The following is an 11,894-nucleotide window of genomic DNA, read 5'->3' as shown; positions in this document are numbered from 1 at the left end:
CTCTTGATTGTTCTAAACATTCTAAGCACAGTACGCTAACAAAAACAAGTAAGCATAGGCCCCTTCACGGGGTGAGAAAAGCTCCACAAATATGATAGCCACAAATGTGCCTAATAGAAAATACTTTAGATAGAGATTAGCTGGCGACTTCTTGCAGGTGGTTAACTTTTAGACTAAAAGCCTATTTTGTGCCATATCTGCTGTTTTTGCAGTCCTTCGCATTTCTGTTCTGTAAAAAATGTAATCCTATCTAGTTCCCATAGAGATGACGCTTATTAGAAAGAAAATAGATTAATTATAAGAAAAACAGGGTCGGCTACTGAAGTTGCTTAAGTCACACCAGGTGCAAGCCATAACATGTTAGCAGGCCTGAAGGCCAAATGATAAGAAAGACTCTTGTGGATGAAAAAGTATGTGGGTGACATCGAGTTTCTGTTGAAGATCAAGTTGCTGTAATGTTTTGAGATGCCCTGTGTGTAAGCAATATGCACTTCCCCCAAAGATGTTGTTAAGGGTATAAAGGAGCCGTGCAAAAATAAACTTCAGACTTAGCCCCGAGCTTTGTCTCACTCTCTCTCTCATTCGCCGACGCCGTTCATCCTGAGGGTTCCCCTGGATCCTGCTGGAGCTGGACCCCAGCAATGTACCTTCCTGGGCTCCCTTGACTTCTCAATTTGCATATATTAACATCTTGCTCTTAGTGCTTTAAAGTTCTGAGAGTTTTGATAAATTCACAATGTCATGTCTCCAAGAACCTGATATCATCATTTTACTGCCCCCCAAACCCCCTGTGTTTCACCTACTCATGTCTACCCTTTCCCCAACCCCTGGCAACCAAAAATCATTTTACCCTCTTAATAGTTTTGCATTTCTGGAATGTCAAATAATTGAAATCACACAGTATGCAGCGTTTTTTGTTCCCTTAGAAATAGGCATTTAAGTTTCCTTCTTGCCTATTTGTGGCTTGATAAATCATGTCCCTTCAACACTGATACTATTTCATTGCATGGATTTACCATAGTCTATGCATTTAATGACTGAAAGATATCTTGGTTTTTTCCAGTTTTCTGTGATTATAAATAAACTCCCTGTAAACATTCAACAGCAGATTTTTGTGTAAATGTAATTTTCAACTGAATTGAATAAATACCCAGGAGCACAGTTACTGGATCATATGATAAGATTATGTTCAGGTGTGTAAAACTCTAGCAAACACTTCCAAAAGGGCTGTGTGATTTTGAATTCCTACCAGCAATGAATGAGAGTTCCTATTGCTCCTTTCATTTTCTTTTTTTTAATTTTAGCTATTCTGATAGGTATACTGTGGCATCTCATTGTTGCTTTAATTTGTAATCCCTTCATGACAAATGATATTGTGCAATTTTCACTATGCTTACAAAATCAGAGTTTTAATAGATACTTTTAAGAGGTGATTTTTAAAAATAGAGGGAAACCAAAGCACAATCAACTCCAGCCTCCAGAATTTTCCCCTAACATCTGTGAAGATAGAGAAGTAGGTGACAGATATCAACCCAACAAAAAATTCTGTACATTTTAACCTGTCCTGAGGCCAAGTCCTCATAGATGCAGAAAAGGGCAATTCTGTTTATATAGTGATGGGTGGCTTAGGCTAAAGTGATTTGATACATTAAGAATGGTTACCCAAAGTTTTATTTGAGTGCTTAGAAAAGACCGTGTAAAAGAGGAGTCCATGGACTTCTCTAGTGGTCCAGTGATTGAGAATTTGCCTGCAGTCCAGGAGACATGGGTTCAATTCCTGGTCTGGGAAGATTCCAACATGCCAAGGGGCAATTAAGCCTGTGTACCATGATGGCTGAGCCTGGGTGCTTTTAAGGGCCTGTGCTCTGCAACAAGAGAAGCCACTGCAATGAGAAGCCCCTGCACCGCGATGAAGAGTAGCCCCTGCTTGCCACAACTCGAGAAAGCCCGTGAGCAGCAGTGAAGACCCAGGGCAGCCACACATAACTTAGGGGGAAACAAGCCTTTAACAAATAAATTAGAAAATAAAAAAATAAAGGAGGATTCCATGCCGTTAGTCCTTAAACCAACATTAGTATCTATGAAACACTTACTCTGTGCCAAGTGGTATGTACTGATAAAAGCAAAACGCCGAGAGACCCTAGACGGTAGGCTCTATGCTTATCTTCATTTCTGTTGACAAAAATTCAGAAACAACTAAGCATCACATCTAAAATCCACGGCAATGTATGGGAAAGCCTGGGTGTGCAACAGCAATTTGACGGCAGAATTTGGTTTCTTAATCAGTTCAGCATATCATCTATCTCACAGAGCTTATCCTGTCAGAAATCAAGAGGAAAAGATGAGAAAAGTAATGAAAAGGAAGACCTTTCTTGTAAGTGGAATCATCTTCATCTCTTGAGAGAAGACCTCTTTTGCACACTAAGTTAAAAGTGTATGACAAAAGCCCATGTCTTTGTGATTATACGAATCTAGAACTTCAGGTGTGGAAGAAATCTTAGCAGTCACCTTGAAGTTTTTCGTTTTACAAATGAGGACCTTTAAGCCAGAATTATTTCCTTCCTGACCCCCAGACTGACAGTACTGTGCTGAGAGCCGTAATAGGTCTTCAGACCTAGTACCACTTTCACAGCATCAATATTTTTCCATATGATCATTACAAAAAAATTATACAATAAATATATTTTCTTTTCTTTTTTTTTTTTTTTTCTGGTCAACCTGCCATTTTCCGACCAAAGCCTCAAAGTGCATTAATGGGAGGGTAGAGTCCAGGACTCCACTTGCGTTTTTCATCTCTGTTACATCAGGTAAATATATGCAAGGAAGCCATCTGTGTGCCTGGCTGCTATCATAATCTCTTTAGCTAATGCTCACTTCATTTAAAAAGAAATGATTCTCTTCCTTCTAAAGGAAGTCATGGAAATCTGACTAGCAGAGAGTATTTCTGCTTTTTCCCCACCAAGTGACACAAACAGCAATGCCACAGTAATTTGGTCTTGATTACTACAATATCAAAGGAAAACTCTTTTGAACAGGGTTGCATTTTTGTCTAAGAGATCAGAGGGAAGGTGATAGCTAACTCCACACTTTTAATTCCTTGGTGTGCATACTGGTCTCAATATGAGACTAGGAAATGAAAGAGAGATAACTGGAAATAATGTGTGCAATTATTTTGTTATTAAGATTTTATTGGTGGTGTAAGGACAGGAGAAAGTAGCTAAGAAAACAAAGCTCAAGTGAATTCCAATTCATAGCTTTTATAGCATTTGATAAATCTTCCTGGGAAGTAAAAGATAGCTGGGGAATCCTTTCAGTTTGTTTTGTAAATGAGAAAGTATATTGGTGCCTAATTAAAAGCACTAATAATATAATTAATGCAATTTTGAATGTATCTATCACTAGATATTAATTATCTTGTAGTCGCTAGAAGAGATAACAATTATATTGTTCTCTGAGATTAGCGTGGTATACACCTCCTGAATACGAATGCTGTTGAACTAAAATAAATTGGTTACCAAACTAAATATTAAAAAAAAAATGTTTTCATTAATACTAGCTTATAGTGGTAGAAATATGGAATCTGCCAAAGAACATGCTTTCTTCCTGGCTAAAAATCTAATTCCTGAAGAGTCTAAGGAAAAAAAATAGCTAAACTCAATAGGAAAATAATGTGAATAAAATTAATGCCATAGGAGGAAAAATATGTCCTTTAAAGGTAAAGGAAAAAGATACTTGTTGATTAAACAAGGAGACTGTTAGACTGAGGTGGTTCTCATGCATTGACACCTATACAACAAACTAAAATTAAGCCTATAAGTGCCTCAAGGTTTAAGAAATTGAAACCTAAGGGCAGCCAATCACAGCAAATTAAGCTTTTTCAAATAAGGCAGCCACTTCAACCAATCAAATAATTTCTTACTTTGCTTCCTCGTTTTCTCTGTAGGAGTCCTTCCCTGTTAATAGAGTGTTCCTGTCCTCTTTGGTGCTGCCCAAATAGAATAAATTTTTGCTCAAACTCACCACTTTTAATGTGCTCGGATTTATCTTTTAACATACTGAATTAAGAGAACTTTTCTTTTCCAATTATTGATACAATTGTTTATTCTTACCATCTTAAGCTTTTATAACTCATGATTTCATTTTGACAAGAAACTTAGTAATCTATAAAGGGTAAAACATAAATTCTCATGTTTTGAAGTCTCTTCTTTTAAGCCCATCTTAGATTTTAAGTAAAGTTTTTATTCTAGAAGATTAATTATTTTAACTTAAGAAAATTCTAGTAGTGTGATACAATATCCTAAGAAAAAAAAGTAGAAAGTGAAAGTCGATCAGTCACGTCTGACTCTTTGGACCCCATGGACTGTAGTCTACCAGACCCCTCTGTCCATGGAATTCTTCAGGCCAGAATACTGGAAGGCCCCTCCCTTCTCCAGGGGAACTTCCTAACCCAGGAATTGAACCGGAGTCTCCTGCATTGCAGGTGGATTCTTTACCGGCTGAGCTACCAGGGAAGCCCAATGTCCTAAGTTCTTTCTAAATCCTCCATACATATCCTACAACTCTGTGAGGTAGATGGCATCAGAAAATATTTTACAGTTGATAAAGCTAATGATTTAGAGGTTAAGTAATAGACCCAGAGTACTCAATAGAGAAAATTACAGATCTGGGATTTGAATTGTAGCCTCTCTGATGCCAAATGTCATGATACTTCCTTATATCTATTAAATAAATGTTAACCAAATATTTTGCCGATTAATAAAAGAAATGCCTCAAATCTAGATTACAGTTTATCATGTGACACTTTTATAAGCCTAGAGTAACAGCATGGTGTGCATATATGTGTGCTCAGTTGCTCCATTGTGTCCAACTCTTTGTGATCTCATGGACTGTAGGCCACCAGGCTCCTCTGTCATTGGAATTTTCCTAGCAAGAATACTGGAGCTGGTTGCCATTTCCTACCCCAGGGGATCTTCCCACCCAGGGGTCGGATCTGTGTCTCTTATGTCTCCTGCATAGGCACGCGGTCTTTATCACAGCATCACCTGGAAAGCCCAGAATCAATACAGTCTAATAACATTGAAAAGAGCACAAATCCTCTCAAGTTGTTAGATTTTTTGCACAGTACAATTCTTGATTTTAAAATCCTGAAAAAAATGTGATTCCCACCTGGCCCCCATTGTCAGAAAACAAAATCATCTACTACTCATGATTCTCAAGGCTTATGTCATAAACTGTTTAACAGTCCTCTTATGTTTGTTAACCATGTTCCCTCACTCCTGGGCCCCTGGTCAACATACCCTCAGCTTCTGGGTAGGATGAACGTGGTTGCTGCCAAACAGGCCATATTCGTTACTTCTGGACTCTGATTCTGCTACAGTAGATCACCATCTGATCCCATTTCAGAAAGTAGTAGAGGCTGTGGCTTGTAATCAGACACACGGTTAATATTTGTCAGGAAGGACCAACTTCTCCCTGCCTTCTTTTCTCTAAGGCTGATGCATCAAAAACAGGACCTTAACTCTCATTTGTTTACTTCCCGTGACTCTAAGATAGCAGTCCCCAACCTGTTTGGCACCAAGGATCAGTTTTATGGAATACATTTTTTCCACGGACTGCAGGGGTGACGGGGGGTAGAGGTAATTGCAGTGATGGTTAGGCGGTGATGAGAGCCACAGGGAGCAGCAGTAGCTGAAGAAGCTTCACTTGCTTTGCTTGCTAACCCCACGGCACACCTCCTGCTGTGTGGCCCAGTTCCCAGCCAGCCACCGATGCTACCAGGCCAAGGCCAAGGAACTGGGGATCTTGCTCTAAGAGATCCAGAGAACCATATATTTAACAACTTTCTTACTTAAAGCATCACTATTAAGAAGTCAACATTCACAGCTGACTTCAGTGACAGGACTGAAGCCCAATGAGTTAGAAATTCCAGGAAGAATAATGGGAATAAAAACAAGAAATAGTAAGATGTGTTCTCACGCCTATGGTCCTTCACAATTAAGCTCACTCAGAAAATAGTGTGTGTTTGCTTGGCCCTCTGGAAACCCTACAATGCACTCAGGCATGACTGACGCGACTGTGAGTCTGAGCCACAGAACAGAGCAAGCCATGAAAATTAAAAATGCTCTACTAGGTGTATTAGGATGCTAACGCTGCATAACCAAGCACTGGAAATCTCAGTAATATATAACAGTGGAAATTGATTTCTCATGCATCTGCAGGATTCAGCCTGTGGTGGTCTCTTCTAGCTGGGGAACAGCTGGGCAGGTTGGCTTCACACATCCCTTACTCTCCCTCTGAGTCTAGCAGGCTATTCCAGGCATGCCCACGTATTGGCCAATTGCACATGGAAAGTGCCTTATCTAGTCACATCACGTCTGCTAACATTCGGTTGGCCAGAATAAGTCACATGACTGACTTGGGGAGAAAGAGGAGGGACTGCAAAATCACAGGGCAAAGGTTAATCTTACAGGGAGGGCTGAAGAATTAAGGCCTACAGTACAATCTGTCCTAGCAAAAAACCAAACACATAAGCAGCCAAAATGAATGTAAGGATTCGAGAGTAACATTAAAATGGTTCCTCAAAGTAATTTTTAAGTCACTCTGCAATCAGAATGATTAGTTGCGCTTCGATGCAGTTACTGTCTGATGTAACTGTGCTGAGGTTGTAAATTACTCACACAGGCACACTGGGAAGATGAAGGAACCCTGCATTAACGTGACCTCTGATTTTGTCTTATTTTCTGTACTTTGACTTTCTTCAACCCTCCCTTAAAAATGTGACTTTGCTGTTTATTTTGCCAGTCTTTTATGAATTAGGTAAGATGTAGAAAAACTGTCAATATAAAATCTTAGATTCAAAGTCAAATTAGAAAATAAAATTAGCGTATGATCTGGTTTCTTTTCACATTTCATAGATGGTATTACTGAGATACAAATAAGTAATATGACTTATAAAAATTTAGATGAGATAATCTGGAATAAAAGTCCTTTAATTAATGATCTAATATCATTTCATATTTCAGTTTTACTAGCCAAGTTGAGGATAAAAACTCCAGTTGGCTTTACCATTTTTTTCTTATAACTATGTCATACATAACTCTTCATCCTTATTTAAATGTCTGCAGAAAACATTACCTGAAAATGTTGATTATATTTTATTCTTTTTATCAACACAATTACTTTTTTTTCTAGTTTTAAGTTTCTAAATACTAGAAGCTGCTTTTCTCTGGTTAGCTATATTTCTGGAATTGTGGATAAGAATTTAATCAAAATCCTTTGGCCATATGATAAGAAGTACTTTTTCCCATATATACTCCCAAAAGCTAAAGCTAAGATAACCCCAAATGAACTAATTCTAAGGGTACAGGTGTTTCTGTGGGACTTTTTGACTGCCTTGCAAGGTCACTGCAATTCCAGGATTATAAGAACCCAGAACTAAAAACCAAGACATATAGTTATGTGGTTTTACCTGGACAAGGCACAAGGATTCTGAAACAAAACAAAACATGACATTCATTTGTTGCTCCAATGATTTGCCTCTCAGACAAAAACAGTTGCTGTTGAAATAATGGTAAGAATGGTTCTAGTGTTTTCCCCCACAACCCAAGACAAGCATTTACATTATTTAGACACTCAGTGTCTCTTCTGACTTATGATTGTCTTGCAATCTATGGAATATATTTAGTGTCCCCATGGAAGCAATTACATATGAAACATCAACATATATCTATTTAGTAGACAGTGTTTTCATAGATCCCTGCAGTGCACTTTTAACAGTAGTGGAAACTAAAATTTTGATATAATGTGTTTTTATCTATCTTTCAGATCAAAGAAAATCCAGTGCTTATAAATTTTAGAAAGCTACTGAAAGTTTCATAAAGTTATAGAAAGTAGTAAAGTGGTATAAACTGAAAGTATGAAGGTGTAGAAGTACACCTGTTTTTGCTCTTTGTTTTAACTTTTTGTGTGACAAAATACACATAGCATTTACCATCTTAACCATTTTAACTGTACGATTCAGTGATATTAAATACGTTATTATGCTATCATCACCACCCTTCATCCCCCAACTCTTTTCATCTTGTAAAACTGAAACTTAATACCCCTTAAACAATAGCTCCACATTTCCACCCTCCCTCTCCCACCAACCTCTAGCAACCACCATTACATTTTTGTCTTAATAATTTTGACTATTCTAAGAGACTCATATAAGTAAAATCATACAATAATTGTCTAATTTAATGACTAGCTTATTTTACCTAATATAATGTCCTGAAGGTGCATTCATATTAAAGCATATTGAGGAATTTCATTCCTTTTTAAGGATCAATAATCTTCCAGTGTATGTATATGCTGCATTTTTTTTTACTTATTCATTTGTTGATGGAGACATGGTGTGCTCATGTATTTTAGCTATTGTGAATATTGCTACTTTGAAGATGGGTGTACAAATATATTTTGGAAACCGTTTTCTTATTTCCTTTGGGTATATACCCAGGAGTGGAATTTTCTGAATCATATAGTAATTCTACTAAAATTTTTAAGGAGAATCTTCACTGTTTCCCACAACAGCTGTACCATTTTTTCAGTTCTATCCACCAACAGTACATGAGTTCCAATTTCTCCACATCCCCTGGGACACTTACTATTTTCTGGTTGTTTAATTTTTAATAGTAACCATCCTAATAGGTATGAGTTAGTATCTCATTGTAGTTTTGATTTGCATTTCTTTAATAATTAATGATGCTGAGTATCTTTAATGTGCTTATTAGCCATTCACATATCTTCTTTGGAGAAATATCTATTAAAACCCTTTGTCCACTTTTAAATCCAGTTGTTTTGTATTGTTGAGTTTTAAGACTTTTCTGTATATTCTGAATATTAATCTCTTATCATGGGCTTTGCAAATATTTTCTCCCATCTTGTGAACTGCCTTCTCACCCTGTGGATTGTGTCTATTAATGCAGGATATTTTTTTAATTTTTATAAAGTCAATTTGTCTATTTTTTCTTTTTACCTGTGCCTTTGCTCTCATATCCAAGAAATTGTTACCAAATCCAGTGTCATAAAGCTAGTATATATTTTCTTCTAAAAGTTCTATTATTTTAGGTCTTATATTTAGATCCTTCATTTATTTTGAGTTAATTTTTGTATATAATGTTAGATAAGTGTTCAACTTCACTTTTTGCATATGGATATCCTGTTTTCCCATGGAGTGAGACATGGAAACCCACTCCAGTATTTTTGACTGAAAAATTCCGTGGACGGAGGCGCCTGGGTGGCCCAGAGTCCATGGGGTCACAAAGAATCAGACAAGACTGAGCAACTAAGCATGCACGCACATCCTGTTTTCTCAGCGCCACGTGTTGAAAAGACTGTCTTTTCCTCACACATTTTTCACACTCTTGCAAAAATTTAACCACACATGTTAAGTTTATTTCTGGACTCTCAATTCTATCCGATGGTATATATGCCTACATTTATGCCAATACCATGCTGTTTTGATTACTGCAAATTTGTAGTAAGTTTTGTAGTCAAGGATTGTGAGTTTTGTTCTTTCTCATTTTACTACTTCTACAAAAAATATCATTGGAATTTTGAAGAAGATTGTGCTGAATCTGTAGATCATTGTGTACCATTGACATTTGAATAATATTGTCTTCCGATCCATGAACATGGGAATCGTTTTCATTTATTTATGTGCTTTTCTACATTTCTTTAAGCACTATTTTATAGATTTCATTGCACAAATCTTTCACCTCCTTGATTAAATTAATTTCTAAGTACTTTATTCCTATTAATACTATTGTAAATAAAGTTATTTTTGTAATTTTCTTTTCAGATTGTACATTGTGCTTAGAAATGTCAAAACTTTTGTTTGTTAACTTGGTAATCTGTTACTTTGTTGAATTTGTTTATTAGTTCTAGCAGTTTGGATTTTTTGTGTGTCCTTGGAATTTTTATGGTTTTCTACACAAAAGATCATATTATTTGCAAACACTGATAATTTTGTTCTTTCTCCTGGAAGCTGTAAGTCTTCCAAATGTGCAAGAAAGATTTCAGGGTTCTGAAACAGTTACATCAGATTCTGTGAGTAAAATCATTGACTCCATAGGAAGATAAATTTCTAGCGCTTCCTATTCTGCCATTCAGACTTCCCAGGTTGCTCAGTGAGTGGTTAAAGAATCTGCCTGCAATGCAGGGGATGTGTGTTCGATCCCTGGGTCGGGAAGATCCCCTGGAGGTGCGCATGGCAACCCACTCCAGTATTCTTGCCTGGAGAATCTCGTGGACAGAGAAGCCTGGTGAACTACAGTCCACAAGGTCACAAAGAGCCGGAAGTGACTGAAGCAACAGATCACACACAGTTCTGCCATTTTTGCAGAACCCTCCGAGTAGACTTGGTTTTAACATTTAGTTTCCAAACTATTTCTAAATTTTAATATAGTTCCCCAAAATATAAGATGCCAATTATGCAGATTTATAGGTAATTCATGATTAAAATGATATGTATTACACACATATCCAGGCCACTGAGCTGCAATGCTTTAAATTTTGGTTGTTCACTGGGTAGCAGAAGACTCGGTTAGACCTCCTTGGGCATCCCAGGGAGCACCAGTGGTAAAGAACCCGCCTTCCAACGCAGGAGATATAAGAGAGGTGGGCTCGATCCCTGGATCGAGAAGGCCCCCTGCAGAAGGTCACGGCAACCCACCCCACTATTCTTGCCTGGAGCATCTCGTGGACAGAGGAGCCAGGCAGGCTATGGTTCATAGGGTCGCAAAGAGTTGGCCATGACTGAAGCATGTATACACACACTTTAAACCTCCTTAGAATTCTGTATACACAAAATAAAATAATACACCTAAAAAGGGAATTATCCGAAAATAATCAATATCTATATTGGAGGTGGCTACTGTCTCTTTTACAATTTAGGATTTTTTAATTATTTTTTTAAAGTATAGAAATAAATAGAAAGAATATTCTGATATTCACTGACATTAAGATCTTCTATAAATGTGTTTTTCAAGGAGAAGATAGACACTTGATTGAAATGAGCTTCAGATTGTATTTTGCCTTGAATGTTTCCCCATTCTCGGATTTTCTCGGTACTATAATCATTTCTAGAAGGGTAACCCATGTGTCAAAGGAAGAGATATATAACAAACTTACTATGGCATACTCAAATTTGAGTTAATTAGAAACCAGTAAATAAATCACTAAAGATATAATGAATGCTTCAGTTTCAGGATATGTTTTATTGCATGAAATTAATTTAAACCATAGAACCCAAGTGGCAATAGGAACTAATTTGCTACTTTCTAATAGTATTAAAAATGTTTTATTCATAAAAGTTTAAAAACATTAACAGTAATCAAACAATACAGAAAACACCTTGTATATAAAATTTTTACAAGTCTTTTACAAGCTATTTATACAAATTTATTTAAATTTTATTTAATTTTTTATTTAAATTTATCTAATTTTTACAAGCTATTTATAAAATAGCTCCTACTGGTGAAAACAGGACACCATAGTAATTCAGTTGCTAAGCTTTCGTAAATTAGTTGTAGCCTTAAAGTTCAGCAATAAATATTCTTTATGAATAAAGAGAACTGAATAAAGAACATAAATATTTATATCTTTTATTCCAATAATTCAATTTCTAAGAATAAAATCCTAGGAACATATTTTTTTCAAGATCTATACAAAAATAAATGAAAACTACTTACACCCAATATAAATGCTCATTTCCAGAGGAATAATTTAAGTAAATTGTAGCATATCCATACCATGAAATACTATGCAGCCATTAAAATTACGCTTATAATTTTCACAGAAATGGATAAAAATATTATATCATGATAAGTGAGAAAGAAGGCTACACAGTTTTA

Source organism: Dama dama, chromosome 12, assembly GCF_033118175.1.
Source record: "Dama dama isolate Ldn47 chromosome 12, ASM3311817v1, whole genome shotgun sequence".
In the NCBI taxonomy this organism is placed as follows: domain Eukaryota; kingdom Metazoa; phylum Chordata; class Mammalia; order Artiodactyla; family Cervidae; genus Dama; species Dama dama.
This window is presented reverse-complemented; position numbering follows the sequence as displayed.